Here is a 16,378-nt window from a genome sequence, read left to right as displayed (position 1 = left end):
TGCTTAATGATTTGTTTTACAGCATCTAATAAATTTAAAAACATGCTTCAAGATATTACTGATAAGGAATCGGTGGATGCAAATGCACAAACACTCTGTTTTACTTTGGGATAGAGTCTTGTTACTGAGCCACCCTTTAGGAACAGGCAGTAGGAGCGGATGTCTTGAGTGTAGGTTACAATGTGAACAGTGTTGAGGGTCTCACATGAAGTTCAAGGCCTTCAGAAGTCCTTAAACCTGCTCTTTGTAGGTACAAGGTTGTAGGTTGATGGCAGTGTGCACCCTTCTGTTGTTCAGGCACCAAAGGAGATGTCTGTATCATAGATTACCAGACTGGTTTGTGCTAGAAGGGACCTTAAAGCTCCTCCAGCTCCAAACCCTGCCATGGGCAGGGACCCCTTCCACTGGAGCAGCTGCTCCAAGCCCCTGTGTCCAACCTGGCCTTGAGCACTGCCAGGGATGGGGCAGCCACAGCTTCTCTGGGCACCCTGTGCCAGCGCCTCAGCACCCTCACAGGGAACAGCTTCTGCCTAAGAGCTCAGCTCAGGCTCCCCTGGTTCAGTTTAAAGCCATTCCCCCTTGTTCTATCATCTGTTATAATGTCCAATGCTAGTGTCCAGCTAGAACATGGTACTCCATGGTGTTCATCATCAAGGATGTGCTTCCTGGATGGGATCATTTTGCAAGCCTGTGCCTTCTGCAGACTCTGTTTCCCATATTATCCTGCAAATGGAGGCTACATCTCAGAGCCGCCTTGGGCTGAGTGCTTAATATTCACCTCCTTCCATTCTTCATCCCATTTGCATGCTGCAATTAAAGGAAGTAGTCTTGTTTGCATAGTGCTTTAAAAACGTTTCTGTCAGCAACAACACTGGGGTTTGAAGAGCGCTGTCTCTCTAAGAGCAGAGCTAACTAATTGCAGTAAGGGTCACACCATCTGTTGCTAAAGAAGTAAATCTTCAGATCATGAGAAGTTAGGATTTATGGAAAACCTCCTGACAGGGATAGCTCTTGCTCAAGAGCTGCTTTTTTTCACATTTTCAGTTGTTTTCTATTAATTTCATAGACTTTGAATTTTTTTCCCTTTTTTTGTTTTTTCAAAGGGGAAAAAGACAAAAAGAAATCTTTCCTTAAAGCTTGGAAGCTACTTTGCGGAAGGAAGGGCACCAAAGTTCTGTCATGTAGGCAATGGTCCCTATTAATTCTGCAGTTTGCTTGTGAACCCCTTCCTAATATTACACTTCTTGTCCTTTTTGCTTTGAAATCCCTTAGAAGAAGCTGCAGAAGGGAGATCAGGGTGTCCTATTGAATGTGCCTCATGCTTGTGAGGTGTTGCTAATGTGAGGAGAGGGTTCAGGGCTTCAACAAGACTATATAAGATACCTAAAAGTCTTATAGGACACCAGAGGGCACGTGGACATTTGCAAGCTTGAAAGTTCATAGAATCATAGAACCTGGAATAGCTTGGGCTGGAAGGGACCGTAAAGCTCATCACGTTCCAACCCACTGCCATGGGTAGGGACAGGTTCCACTAGAGCAGCTTGCTCCAAGCTCTGTCCATCTGAGCCTTGAAAGATATGAACTGTTTTCTCTGATCATGTTACCTCCTAATGAGAATAGTGTTATACTTCATGAATGTAGGTAAGTTTACTGCAAGAATGTCACATAAGATCACTATACATTGCTATGACACAATAAAATCTGGAGAAAGGATTTTTGTTTCCTGGAAAAAAACATTATAATCTGAAAATGCAGGCAGCACCTATCTCAGTAAACTCTTGGGTAAGGATTCATAGTGCTATGGGAAAGCAGTATGTTCCTTAAATCCAATAGCTGTGGTTTATTGCCTGTATTTTACTCTGAGAAGCACCTTATGTGCTTTATGACAAACCCTAGTTTTACATATAAAAGGAATTAACTACACTGAAGTAGAAAGGAATTACTTGAACCAAACCAGCATTTAAGTTTGCCCAGAAGCCTTCAGCAGGGTCTGTAATCAGTTCAGTTCCTGTACAGCTCCTCCCTACTGCAGTGTTTTGGAATCAGCCTCTTTCTGTGACCACAGTACCTATGTTTTCAGCTATTTCCTAGCATAGTGATGAATTCTCTCTATAAATTTGTATTATTCTGTGCATATCATCCCCAGTCAGCCTGGCTTCCTAGTGGCTATGCCAGTGGCGGTCATTAGTTCACTTTGGTCACAGCAATATCCTGGGTCTGCTCTCTGCCAAAGACAGTTTTAATGGTAACAGCTTTAACACCTGAGCTTGTCCATATGGGTATGAAGCTGCTTACTTACCGCAATAACAAATCTCTTTAAAGTCTCACACTATCCAGCAGTAGAATTTTCTCTCTCCTGGTGATGCTGAATGAACCAGAAAGATGCGATTTTTTATTTACATCACACTGAGTTTTTGACTTGTGCTTATAGAAAAAACCCCAGAAAAGCCTTTTGCCAAGCAAATATTGGTGGAAGCCCAAAGGACAAGAAGAATGTGAAGTGGTAATGTTGGGTTTTTACCAACTTTTCAGTAGAGAGCTGACTTTTAGCCAAAATTTTCTGTAAGTCAGTGTAAAGTAATTACTGCTGGTTTTTAGCTGTGTGAATGTAGTTTTGATTGCAGTTTAAATATATGGTTGAGTTTTGTCCATCAGCTTTAAAAAACTAGCATTCTTTTTTCTAATGATACATTTCTCAGGTATATTGGTTGGAACTTGATGATCTTGAGGTCCTTTCCAACCCTAACTATTCTGTTATTCTGTTATTCTATATAGAGTGTATTCTGCTGGTGTCAATGGGATCACATGTGTGTGCTGAACTCTGCCTTAAGGTTTCTGTCAGAAAAGAATGAGACCAGTCCCACTGATTTGAACAAATCAGGATCACTGATGACAGGGGGTTGGAACTGGATGATCTTGAGGTCCTTTCCAATCCTAACCATTCCATGATTCTATAGTTCTACGATTCTATGACAAGAGATTAAAGCTTGTGATGATTCCAGTGAGGAAGTTGAGAGAAAGGCTCAGAGGATTCTGGTTTAGATGCTGACCCACAACCAGCTCAGGAAAGACTTTAAACTTTCCATTGACAGGAGAGAAACATCCACAACGATTTTTAACACGCCATCATGCTACATGGGCAATACAAATGTGCGCCCTTTTCAAAGGTACACCTCCATTTGTTCCTGGGAATCACTCACTCAAAACCCAGCTATGATGAAGGAATATTTAAAGTTGAATTTCTGCCTGCTGTATATGATTTTGTTATATTCATTTTTAGTACAAGGCATCCGGGAAGTGATGTGATGCATAAAAGAACAGTGTGAGGGATGCTGGTGTCTACAGGAATTTAAAACTCACAACTCTCAGATTTTCAGTGAACCATACAATATTGCTAATCAGGGGAAGGAAAGAATTAGTACATCTGCTTTACATAAACCTTAATGTGTATCATTGAAAACAATACTTGGAAATCTCAAAGCTGAAGCAAACCTGATTTAAACAACAAATCTGTCAGTTCTGCTGATGTTTTGTTTCAAGATGCAAATCTCCTTGCAGGGGTAGGTACTGCAGACACCAATGCACACAGACAGTTGAAGTCATCAGGTCATTCCTGCATCTACACCCCTATCTCCCATAGCTATAGCTTATTGAGCAAGGGGAATGGCAACAGTGGTGGTCTGTAAAATGTATTAGTTTTTATATATGTGTGCAGGAAACAACTGCTCTTCTGCATCAGGGGACATGGCAGCACAAGTATAGGCATTCTTGAATGTGTTTTCTGGTTTTGTGCTCTCTCAGTGGATGCTTTTTGGAGCAGATATATGTGAAAACTGTGTAGGAGATGATCCTTAGACACCAACTCTAGCAATCCCCCTGCCTTGTGTTCTGTATGGCCCCAGCTGCTTTCCTCTGTGCTCCCCTGCGTGCTGATGCTGGGATAAATAGGCTGAAGGGAAGGGCACCAGCAGGAGCACAGAGTGGAAATTCAAACAACAGCATGTTAAGAGGCTCAATTCTGGTTTATTTTAACTAAAAGTTGTCATCAACTGAAACAAAACAGAGATGATCTTCACCAAAAAGGATGATCAATGCAGTGATGGAAAAATGCAACACTCATTTGGAGAACTTGCTCTTCTAACAGCCCTTGGTGCTACATGTGATATAAACCCCATGAAGGTTTTCTCTGTTAGAAGCAGCATGTTATAACCCTGCATGTAAAGTTAAGACTTTTGTAGTGTTTTGATAAGGAAGCTTGTAGGCTGCTGAGCCTGGGGGACATGGTGACCAATCCATGTGTCTCCAATGAGCAAGGCAAAAGAAGAACAGATCATCCACATCAGGAATGTCCCCAGCTCCACCCTGGTGACTGCTCTGAGCATCAGGAGCAAGGAGAGGTTTTTGTTTCCTAAACCTTTCATGATTGTTACCAAATTCACCCCTATTCACCACTATTTGCCCACGCAGTGTGGGATCCTCAGCATGGAGCTGTTTCCAACCCACTCTTTCAGCTTGCCCTGAAATTTGACTTGCTCATGCTAGAGAAGGCAATGTAAAGATTTCAGTAGGATCCACATATTAAACTATATTAAAAATGGCCAGGGTAGGTCTGACAAAAGGCTTTGTTCACCAAAAACAAAGAAACACCCAGTTTGCCTTATGGGCTGTTGCTCCCTCCACAGAACTGTACTAAAAGCCCTAAAGAAAGGCTGGTGTTGAGTTCAAATCTTGGTGCCACTGCTTTGCCGGAAAGCTCCTTATTCCTGAGCTGGAACCAAGCATCGCTTCATTCTGTAGCACAAAAAGCTATATTTCAAATTGTACTTTGGACATGATGTCCACTTTTTTGGCTCAACAGACAAGCCAGAAATTGTTTTTAGACTTCCTCCTTGGCGTTCACTAAGTTTTGCCTCAAACCCTTGGAGACTTGCTGAAAGAGATTTATTTACGTGCATTGCAAGGAGCTTGCCAAATAACTCCAGCTTCATGGTTTTTAGTGTTTTTTCTAAATTTAAAAAATTAATAAAAAGAATAAACCTTTGCTTTAGTCATTATTAATTATGGATATTTCCATCTATTCTGCCTTAAATATCAAAGGTTAAAAGTTAAGATGCTGCTAGGAAGTTAAACGTACTCACAAATGCTCTACCCCCGCTATGTGTATGTGTTGTGTGGAGTGTTTTGTGTTATTTTTTGGGTGACACTTTATCCACTTTATCAAAACATTCAGATCAGTTTGGAGACTTCCTTTTGACAGAGTTTCTGGCTAACTTGCTTCCACTGACTTTTGAAGTGGGTTTTTGGAAGTGTTAGACGGAAAAAAGTAGTTCTGCGTTAACAAAAAGGACAAACTTTATGAACTGTGATGGTTTTCCTTTCAAAGCAAGAGGAAAAATTCCCAGACTTGAGTAGGACTAAGACTAGATTTGCCCTCCTTCCCCATGTATGTAGCAGAGCTGAGGATACTGTAGTCAAAATTAGGGTTTACTTGATTTGTCTCATAAGTAGTTAAAAATAATTACTCCCGTTGTTCTGTGGTTTCGGAGCAATGTGTTCTGCTTCAGAAGTCTGGGACATCCTTTGGTGTACTTGTTTTGAGTTTTATACTTGATCTTATCAAGTATTCGATTTAATTAAGAGCTTAGTTAAAATATATTGTGTTGGTATCAGACGTAAATGATAGCATGCTATTTTCTTAGCTGAGCCTGTTTTGCCATCTGTAAGGGGTAATATATATTTATGTCTACTGTGCAAATGAGAGACTGATAATAGCACAGCAATATTAGCTACGAGTTTTTGATAGGGGTTTTAATATAGCCACTATATCAAAAAGTAAAATTGGAGCACTAGAAAATGTCCATAGCTATAATAGAATGCGTGATGATGATACTACACCAGTGCTGGGCAAACTGTTTATCACAAGCATTGCTTGCTAATGTGTGTACAGGGGGTTAAATGAACCAGTTATGGCAAAACTTTATCCCAGTGTCCTCACTAGGATCAAGTAGTAGCACAAGTATTGAGCTAAGCCTCTAATAAATCCATTTTAGCTTGTTTTGGAATAAAAAATAATGAGAAGAAACAGTGGCAGAAGAAAATATTACCAATATTTTGGGTTTTTTTCTGTAATTTGCTTATTTAATGTGCACTCATTAGGTGACCCAAGGATAGGGCTTGTGCTCCAATCTTGTGCTTTACTCCACCTTAAGTCTTCAGAGCTATGGTTTGTGATGTTCTTGCTCCAGGTTGAAATCAACTTGTTGAATGGGAGCACAAAGGACAGGAGAAGTTACTTAAAAATGCTTTTCTATACCCTTCTCCAAGGCTGCCCCATGATGCTGCATGCAGAACGTCCCTCATTGGGCATGAGGCATCTGTGGCTTGCTCCAGGTGGCTGTGGAAAGCAGCATCTGGACCTTGTTACTGGTTTGAGTAGAGTCATAACTGATGGCAATGGAGAAATAAGTCAGAATGAAGTAACCCAGGCTAAAATATAGCTTAAATAACACCAGCTATCCCTCTTCAGATCACTATTGGGTTTTTCCCCCTCTGAACTATGTTTAGTGGTGAAAGGATATTGAAACAACTGTCTTTTTTCCCCCTTCTTTTCACTCCCCTCTCCCTCTTTTACTACGTAATATAAAAACAAAGAAGTATATTGTATTAATATGAATACGTGCCAGAGAGAGCTTTATAGGGTCATTAATACATTTCTTGGGAGGTCAAAAGACATGAAACTGAAGGGCTTGTGCCTCACAATAAAAGTGAGGCATGTATTGTTGGCCCAGGAAAACATGCCCTGGAGTATAATATTTGTGTATTTAAAAAATTATACTGGAAGGAAAAACAAGGGCAGCTGCAGTGCTTGGGACTGTGCGTAACAGAAGTGACACAGGTGAGGGCTGGAATTGAGGTTGTAGTGGTGGGAAAATTGGGTTTTTGCCTCCTTTTGGTTCTTTATGAGGTAGAAAAAATGGTCTCAATAGTTCAAAAACCATTTTTTTCTCCTTGCGTGCGTGTGTGTTGTGTTTTTTCTTTAAATACAAGAAACTGCAGTCACCTGTATAGTAGGCTCTGGATGCATGAACAGGATATCCCATGAAAACCCTGGAGAGGGGAAAGAATTAACCACCTAATGCAAGGGCTGCAGCTCAGGAAAGTCTCAGTCAAGGTAGAAAGTATTACATATGTGCCATCCCAATCCAACTCCCCCTTTCTGGGCTGGGTTGATGTAATTCCCTGTAACCTGGGCCAGGGCTGGAACAAGGGATATTGTGACCACCAGCCATCCCTGGGGTACTTTGCTGCCTTTTATCCTGCTCTCCTGGCTGATGCTGGGGTATTTTTGGGTAGGAATTTCTCAGGAAATGAAAGCATCATGGAATCTTAGAATGGTTTAGGTGGGATAAAGCTCATCCAGTTCCAACCCCCTGCTACAGGCAGGGACACCTTCCACTAGAGCAAGGTTGATCCTAACCTGGCCTTGAGCACTGCCAAGGATGGGGAAAGACAGAACAAACTAGGTAAAGACAGAAGACTCCTAGAGAAGAGCAGTGATAGACATATCCTTTCTAGTATTTATGAAGTACACAAAACAAAAAACCCCACAAAACCAATGGTAAAGTTTTCCAAACTTAACTGCTTTCTCTATTCAACTCCTTTATCTCACTAAATAAACCCCCTCCTAATAATCAAAGCATGTCTCTTGCCTTCATAGCTGTATAACCCCTTTGCTGAGCAAGATGAAACCTATACCCATTTTAAATACACTTGCAACTGTATAGCAGAAAAAACCCCTACTTTTTAACAACCATTGGATCATCTTAATGCTACGTTGTAGGCAATGAGTATATTATTGTTATGTCCATGTAGGTCAGCACTGTGACTGGCTAGCTTCATTTCACCCTACTGACTTCTGCTGGAGCACAATGCTGCCCTAATTGACTGCGCCTGCAAGCATCTTCCATTGCCATGAAAGGCTGTAGCTAGATGTTTGTTTAACACTCTGATGAAGCTTTTCATTATCTTACCACTAATACACTGCAGAAAATGGAATCATTAGAGTACAGAAGCATTCAAATGTAAACATTTGAATAATTTACACTTCCAGGCAGTGTTAAATAAAAGGTTTCAATCTCCGATGGAAATCTGACAATAAATACTCATTTCTAATTTTCAATAAGTAAACTTTATGACTTCTTAAAAGCCTTTTTTACCTTGATGTGGAATGGCAATTTTGACACTTGGGATTAAAATTTCCCCTGGTCAACAGAACCATGAAGAGTCATTATAAAAATTAAAAGCTAGAAATAATTACAAACATTACAGTTAGCAGCAATTTTAGGATCTCAATGTACTACAACCAACAAAAGCTGTGTCCTTTTCCGTGAAGTTTTCCTGAGGGATGTGAAAAAAGCAGTGGAGGAAAGGAATTGCCTTGCTGGCTATGGCCTGAGACTGGAAGGGTGCCAGCACTGCAATGGTTCGGTGACAGAGGAGGCAGCAGTGAGGTTTCAGGAGTGTCATTTATAGTCACAGCTTTGGAAACGAAGGTGAGATTTGCAGGGGGGAGTCAGAACCTGCAAACCACTGGAGCACCCACTGTTCCCATGATAGATGTCTCTCGATTTCCACTACAAACTTTTATCTTCAGAGGTTTATGGGTCTGTAGTAAAAATCCACTCAGAGTTTACACTTGGTTTACACCAGGTCTCTGTCTACAGAAGTTTATTTTAACAACATTTTTATGTGGCTCTTCTTCATGTGGCTGGGGTTGAACAGAACCTGATGTGTGCTGGTTTCCAATGCTACCGTAACCATCAGAATTATTCTGTGGTCGGGGAGATGAGGTGGGTCACAATTATAAGCACAGGCTTCCAACACAATTAATGTTTGGGGTTTCTCAATGTGATTTTAGAACCTTATTGTTAGACAGAGAAGAGAGTTTTATAAATGCAGAGATGCAATAGCACAGTAAATGTGTCTACATGATACTTCATCAGAGACCTGCTATGCATTGCCTTGCTCACCTCCAGTGCTCTGCATCCTGCTGTGGCCACCACTGACCTATGAAGTAATGCATTTTGGGAGATGTCTCCTCTTTAAATTTGGATTACAATGTGGAGATGGGCTCACAGAAGATCAAAGTGCAATGCCCCTTACAGGGTTTGTAATTAGTGATACTGCTCCTTTGTGCTGCATAAACATCCATACTTGAATATTGCTGTGATGCTGATCCTAGTGATGATGTTCATTTGTCTGCGTTTTAGGTTGGGCAACACAAGATTTCTTTTCATCTGCTTTGGATTTGTGGGCATTTAATTGATTGTGTGCTTTGAGTCAGAAGCTCTTGATCTGGCTCATCTGTGCTGATCAGTATATTTTACACTGCATCACACCTTCTCTTACAGCTTTCCTTCTAAGGTATAATTGTTATCTCCCAATCTCTTTATATTTCATTAATAAATAGATTTCCAGCCCTCCTTTGATCACTCCTGTCATGGTCCTCTGAGCTCCTGGGATTTGTGCAATGCTGTTTTCTTAACACGAAGTAACCAACACTGCAGTCAGCAGTCCAGAGCAATCTCCATCATTAATTTATATTCCTTAGTATAGTTCCTACAAAAACTTCTGTCTAATGCAATTGTGTGGTCCTGATTAACATCAGTAATCCCTGTGATAGAGTTGTTCAATAATCACTGAACTGCTCTATGGGGGAAGGGAGGAAAGAAGAGAAATAAAAAGTAGGATCATTTTTGGGTTGTTCATGAGTAAAGACCATCAAACTTCCCACAAGGGATTTAAAACAAAAATAACAAAACTCTCCAAATCTCACAGCTTTATTTTGTTTTCCTGTGCCTAGTTTGGGAGGAATTTTTGCTCTTTGCATTAGTTTTACACAGTAATGAGGGAGGAAGGGAGAAGGAGGGGACCACAAAGGATGGCCAGTTGGAGAACACCTCTTAAGCAGTCCCCTGCCCTTCTCAACAACCCCACTCCTGGGAGAGCAGCATTAAGGGTGAGAGTTTCATTACTCCCTTTGCACTTTTGTGCTATAAACATCTGTGGAAAGGACTGAAACCTGACACGCTGGGGAGGTCAGACCCAGCTGACTTGTGGGGGGACAGGACAGGGTGGGGGGAACCTTTCCTTCGTGCCAAGGACCCTTTGCACTGCTCAAGCGTGGGCCCTCATTGGGATACTGCATATCACCATCACCTCTGCTAATTATGAGGGGGTTTGACAGCAATCTGAGTTAGTGTGACATTCAAACAGTGACTGCTTCTCCTGGGCCCTGCTGACTGAGGTGGAGCAGAGGAATGGATGTGGATGAGGCAATATGTAGGACTTGTTCCCACTCCACACGTCAGTGTGCCCACAGTGGCTTTGGGTGCAGCAGACTGACTTAGGAAAGATCAATATCCACTACAGTTTGATAAACTTCCATTTTCAGAAGCCACTTTCTACATATATCATATAATCCTAGAATCCCAGGCTGGAAGAAACATGGGAAAGAGCAGAACTAGAGGTTTCTTGAATGTCACTTCACTCTTTCTTTACTGCTTTGCTGTGCTCTGGTCCAGAGGAGAGCCCCCCAGCACCATTATCTGCTGTCTCTGTCAGTCATAGCATGGAGATATGCATAAGATACTGTCTCTTAGCACTAATCAACACTGGATTTTGTGCAGAAGATGCTTGGCTAAGCCAAGGTACTGCCCAGCATCATGTTTTGTTTTCCCTGTTTTCTTGTCTCTTCTTGCCCTTCCGCCTCCTGGCATGTGGAACTAGAATATACGTTAGGAAGCAAAGATGTGTGAATTGTTTTCCTTTTAGAGCAACTTGCCTTTATTGAGATGCATTTGTTATCCTGGACTCCTGAGAAACACCTTGCCCTTTTCTTGCTCTATTTTCCATTTCTGTCTCTTCTTCATCCCTAACTTTATTTTCTCTTTATTTTCCTTCTCAGCTTTTCTTTTTTCTTTACATCTTCTTCCTTTCTCTACCCGTGCTCATCCTTCTCCTCATCACTCACTTGATTTAAGGTAAGGAGAGCACATGCGAAGAGAATTGCAATGTACAAAAGTTAAGGATATATATGGGATCCTTCATAATGCAGCTCACTCAAGCTGGTGATAGTGAAAAGGTATGTTTTCCCTGAGCTTGCCAGCAGTGTAAACCATTCAATTGGTAACATAATACGTTTTTATGGTCTCTGTATAGCGATTTTCCATTTAAGTGTAAGTTAAATTGATGAATTCACATAGAAGCATAGAGGAAAGTTTTTCCTTTTTCTTTTGTAGTATAAATTCTCCATGAACACTTCTGACCTCCATTGTGAGTGGGTTTTCCTCCCAACCATACATGAAATGTGCCCTTAGGTTCTGTTACAAATAGGTTTACAGTGATGTGTATGGCTGCTATAAGCAATTATGGTCTTGATCCTGCACTCATTGAAATCAATGGCCATATACTCCTTTCCTGCAACAGTGGAAGATCAGAGCCTGCAGGTTGCTCTGAGAATACAAAAGACTTCATGGCTTTGGGTTTGGATGCTTTTGCATCTATTTTGGGCATATCAGTTGTTAGCTGGATCTCCTCTATCCGATATTCTTGTCTTGTGCCACACAACACCCGCATTTTGTTGCCTGCACAGGCAATTACTGGGAATTTGTATTTGTAGGTTATCCGATTACAGAGTTTCTCATCTTGCTTCTGCTGGTTTGGGAGATCTGTTGCTTGAGCTGAGACCTTTTCCCTTCCTGTAAGCTGCCAGGTGTGTTATAAAAGTAGGGTCTTCCACTTGTAAGAAATAGGACTTGCTGCAGGGAATAGCATTTCTTGTTCAGTGGTAACATATTTTCTCAGTAACTTTGCTGCTTGGAGTGCCTGCCTTTCCCATGAAATGCAAAACGTGACCATTTGTGCTCTCTAACAGGATCCAGCGACAGTTTCAAAGTGTCTGGTCACATTTCAACGTGGCTAAGCTATAATTCACCCCTCTAAAATACATTAATCAAATATATTTTCTGCACTCTGTTTCCTAACAAGGACTCACATATTTATTTTCTGTGCCAGCACTGCTATATTTCACATGAATTCTAATATTTCAGTAGTCAGTAAGGAATCCTCATTTGTATGGATTTGAGCTCCGCTTGGCTGAAAGGTGCTATTAGAAGTAAGGGGCTGCATGTTTACACAATATTAGCTAAAATATTGGATTAATCTTTGACATGCTTCACGATGAGCTAGCCTTGGCAAGTCCATAACCACGGTTTCACAGCATCCAGTGCCAACTGCCTTACTCATGTGAGCCCAGTTTTGGCCTCCAGTTCACAGAAACTTCTATGCACGTGCTGAAGTCGATTCTGTGCAAGCACATGGTGAATCCATTATTACTCAGAATAGCCTTTGGCAGTTCTTATGATCATAGAATCATAGAATCACATTGTGTCCAACTTGGCCTTGAACACTGCCAGGGATGGGGCAGCCACAGCTTCTCAGGGCACCCTGTGCCAGCGCCTCAGCACCCTTATAGTGAAGCCTAAAGTTAAGGGCATAGTGAAGTAATGACCCCAGCCTGGATGGTTTTCAGTGGTCAGTTGAAACTCTGCATATGGTAACATCTGCAGCATCTGGGCAGGAGCAGATTCACAGGATCAGAATCCTGGAATGGTTTGTGTTGGAAGGGACCTTAAAGCTCACCCAGTTCCAACCCCTGCCATGGGTAGGGACCCATTGGTCTTGAAGCATGTCTGACTTCCAACCCAGTCACACTTTAATGGCACATTTGCCGTGTGAGGATCTCAGTGCTACCTTCCTTGAAACTCTTTGTGCTGTCTCTGTACTGGAGCCATGCTGGGAAGTGGGTCCCTCCTTTGTTTTTAGAGTGAGAACTGAGCTTTGCAGCATCTTTGGCATACCAATAAACCCAGCGACAATAAAAAGGAACAGTGTTCATTATACTGCTGTGTGGGGAGTTTCTTTAAGAGTTGGGCCCTAAATGGTTTTTAATCCCAGGATGCACTGATTGTGATAATGTGGAGAGGCAAACCAAGCATCGGTTATAAAATCATTGCAAATATGAGTGGAATAAAAAACGGTCAAATGGATCTTGTTACAATTTCTGCTTATTCCACAAGGGTTTTAGGAAAGTAAAATAGGCAATGATTTTGTTTGGGACTTGTTTATGAAAGATTACTTTTTGTATAGGTAAGTCAAAAGGTTAAAGAAGTAAACAGAATTTAAATACAGTCAGTTTTAGTAATTTTTTCTGTTGTTTGCCTTAACTGCTTCCTAACATCATAAAAAAGCCTGCAGCACTCAGGTTAAGAAAGAAAAAACCTCAACCCAACAACAAAAACCCGCACCGAGCCAGCTTAAAGAAGTAAGAGCTGTGAAATGTAAGCTATGGCACACCTATAAACTATAATTTCACTTTTCAGCCTGCAAAAGTGCTGTAGATCTTAAATTACAATAAATCTCCTAATGTCCAGCATTGATTACTTCAAGCTTGTGGCTTTAATGGACGACAGAGCAGCACATTATGATGCCATGATTAAGGAATTGTGCAAAAGAGTGAGTGTAGTTTTGGACTTTATTTTGGCACCTTGCAGAGCTCAACGTTACCACAATTATTGGTTTTCTGAAATATGTCCCTATGCATTATTCTGATCAGATTACTTGCATTGCACAATCCTCCGGTGAATAACAGGACAATAGCACAAAATAAATCTCTCTCTGAAATTTAATCTCCATGTCTGTAGACTGGCAAGAAGAACATCCACATCCCTCTGATAAGAAGTTGTATATTTTCCTGAATGGTGGTATATTTTTGTTTTATAATTGTCCTTAATGTAAATTCTCCAGCAAGAAAGCAGTGATGTCAAAGAGCTCTGAGGAAAGAACAGTTGAAATATGGGTAAAGTGTTCCCATAAGCTCAGCATGAAGAAACCCTCATTTTCTTAGTAAACTACAGGGGCGGGTGAATTCAGTGGCTTACAGAAATCATTAACCTTTCCCCTATTATTGGTTCTCAGTGTAATTTGTTTGATAATCTTCTTCCTCAGTGAATACTAGTACAGTTTATCAGCTAATAAAATATCCTTTCAGCACTGTTTGGCACATTGTGGCTATGATACAGATGATAGTAAAGCAAAATCACCTGCTCTTTTTGAGGTGCACTTCTAAGCTGGGGTTTGGGAAGAAGCCTGTATTTATGGACTGAAGAATAAGCGTGTGTTTATTATTACTCATCCACTGAGCTTCATGGACAAGCTAGAGAATAATTGTGTATATTAACAAAGCAGAAAATAGGATGAGTTTTAAGCACTTAGATTTCACTTCAGAAAAAACCTTTCATAAACATGCAGGTGTTTACTAATCCTTGAGACACCTTAAACAGCCTTCAAATTGCATCAGGATCAGTATATTTAGATAGGTCCAAGGCATTTTTAAGGGCATGTAGTGACAGGACAAGGGGGGATGGCTTTAAACTGAAAGAGGGGAGGTTTAGATTTGATGTTAGGCAGAAGCTGTTCCCTGTGAGGGTGCTGAGGCGCTGGCACAGGGTGCCCAGAGAAGCTGTGGCTGCCCCATCCCTGGCAGTGTTCAAGGCCAGGTTGGACACAGGGGCTTGGAGCAGCTGCTCCAGTGGAAGGGGTCCCTGCCTGTGGCAGGGGTTGGAGCTGGAGGAGCTTTAAGGTCCCTTCCAACACAAACCAGTCTGTGACCCCGTGATTCCATGAGCAGCTGCATTACTGTAACAAGTAGCCAGTGGCTGGTCTTGGAAGGGTGTCTGCAGCTGTAACACATCAATGTGATTTCTCCTATGGCAAATTTGGTGTGAGCTTGCTGGGGTTTGCTGGAGTTCCCTGTCAGGTTGGCACACCACTACCTCTTGGCTGTGAATCTCTCCCCCAGGCAACCCCAGCTCACTCCCAGGTCCTGATGCAGGCTTGCACAGCGTGTGAAGCATCATTAGCAGGCAATGGCAGAGCCCCGATGGCACGCTGGGGCACTGCATTAGCCTTTCACCTCTGCAGAGCCGGGTATAAGCCAAGGCTCAATTCACAAGTGAAAATTGGATTTGGGAACTCCATTTTAGTGTCCATGACTTTCCATCATGAAAACGGCTGTGGAGATGGGCACGACTGCCAATTCTGCTCCAAGGCCAGGGTAGAGCACTGGGCAGTGCCAGCTGAGAAGAAGATGCATTGGCAGAGGCATGGGTGGACATTCACCCAACAACTTCTTACATGATCCTGGCCCTATTCCTGCCATGTTATCCATCCTGATACTTCCAGTTGATAAATAAACACACCTGGAAGAAAAGTTGGCTTTTCTGTACTGCGTGCCTATGTCACACAGAAATTGTGGAGAAAATCATTGAATTTGTGTAGTTAAGGAATAAAATATGTGTTATGTTTGAACACAGATCATCAGGCCCTATAAATTGTCACTGCCCCAAGGAAGCACTATCCAACAATTCTGCTTGGGTTTGCATCTGGTGATATCCTGGGCTTTGCATTATATGTGTGTGTGTATGTACATACAGTCTCCCCCCCTTTTTCATGCCATTAGGTGAGTTGCTGTGTGTTGTACCCCAAGAGCTCTGTGGATGGTGATGGGTACCACTGTGCCTGCTGCTGCAGAGAGCATTCTGCCACATCTGGAGAGGTCAGACCAGCTGCTAGAGATAATTCTTGTGTGACTTTGCTCTGATTTAACATTCCCCAAAACCAGAGACCTAAATGCTGCCCGTCCTCAGTTCTACTGACCTAGCATGGGTTCAGAGATTAATCTGCTCCATAATTCATCTCTCAGCTGTGTCTGGAGTGAGATGCTCTCTCCAGCACAGTTTCCTTTCTTTGTCTTTCTCATTCCTCCAAGCAGATTTTTTTCCTCCCTGTCCCTGGTCTACTTTGTTTCCAATAATTGTGTTTTCATAAGATTTCAAATTTCACTCCTCAAGTGTACTTCAAAATATCCATTTGAAATGGTTTTGATTATGCTGTCTAAAACTTCCAGTTAAAAATCTAGGTAGTGTTATTCCAGTTTGTTGAACCCTGCGTAGTTTATCATTATCATGGGCTCTATCCAGAACTGATCAACATTTCTCTTCCTCCTCCCTTTCCTCACCTCCTTCCTAACTCTTCTTACTGCTGTGATTTAGGCTCTTTCCAGACTTGATTGTAGCTGCACAGCACCAGCTCTCAGATTCACTTGCACCCACAGCGTTCCACATAGCACTGACTTACACTAACTCTCCACTGTCATTCTTCATTCTAGTGTGAATTACATGTGTTTGAGACTGGAAAAGCTCAATCTGAGCTGTTTTCTCAATGTCATTTTTCAGACATGATGCTGTAAAGATGCAAT

This window comes from Melopsittacus undulatus, chromosome 4, assembly GCF_012275295.1.
Source record: "Melopsittacus undulatus isolate bMelUnd1 chromosome 4, bMelUnd1.mat.Z, whole genome shotgun sequence".
Taxonomy (NCBI): domain Eukaryota; kingdom Metazoa; phylum Chordata; class Aves; order Psittaciformes; family Psittaculidae; genus Melopsittacus; species Melopsittacus undulatus.
This window is presented reverse-complemented; position numbering follows the sequence as displayed.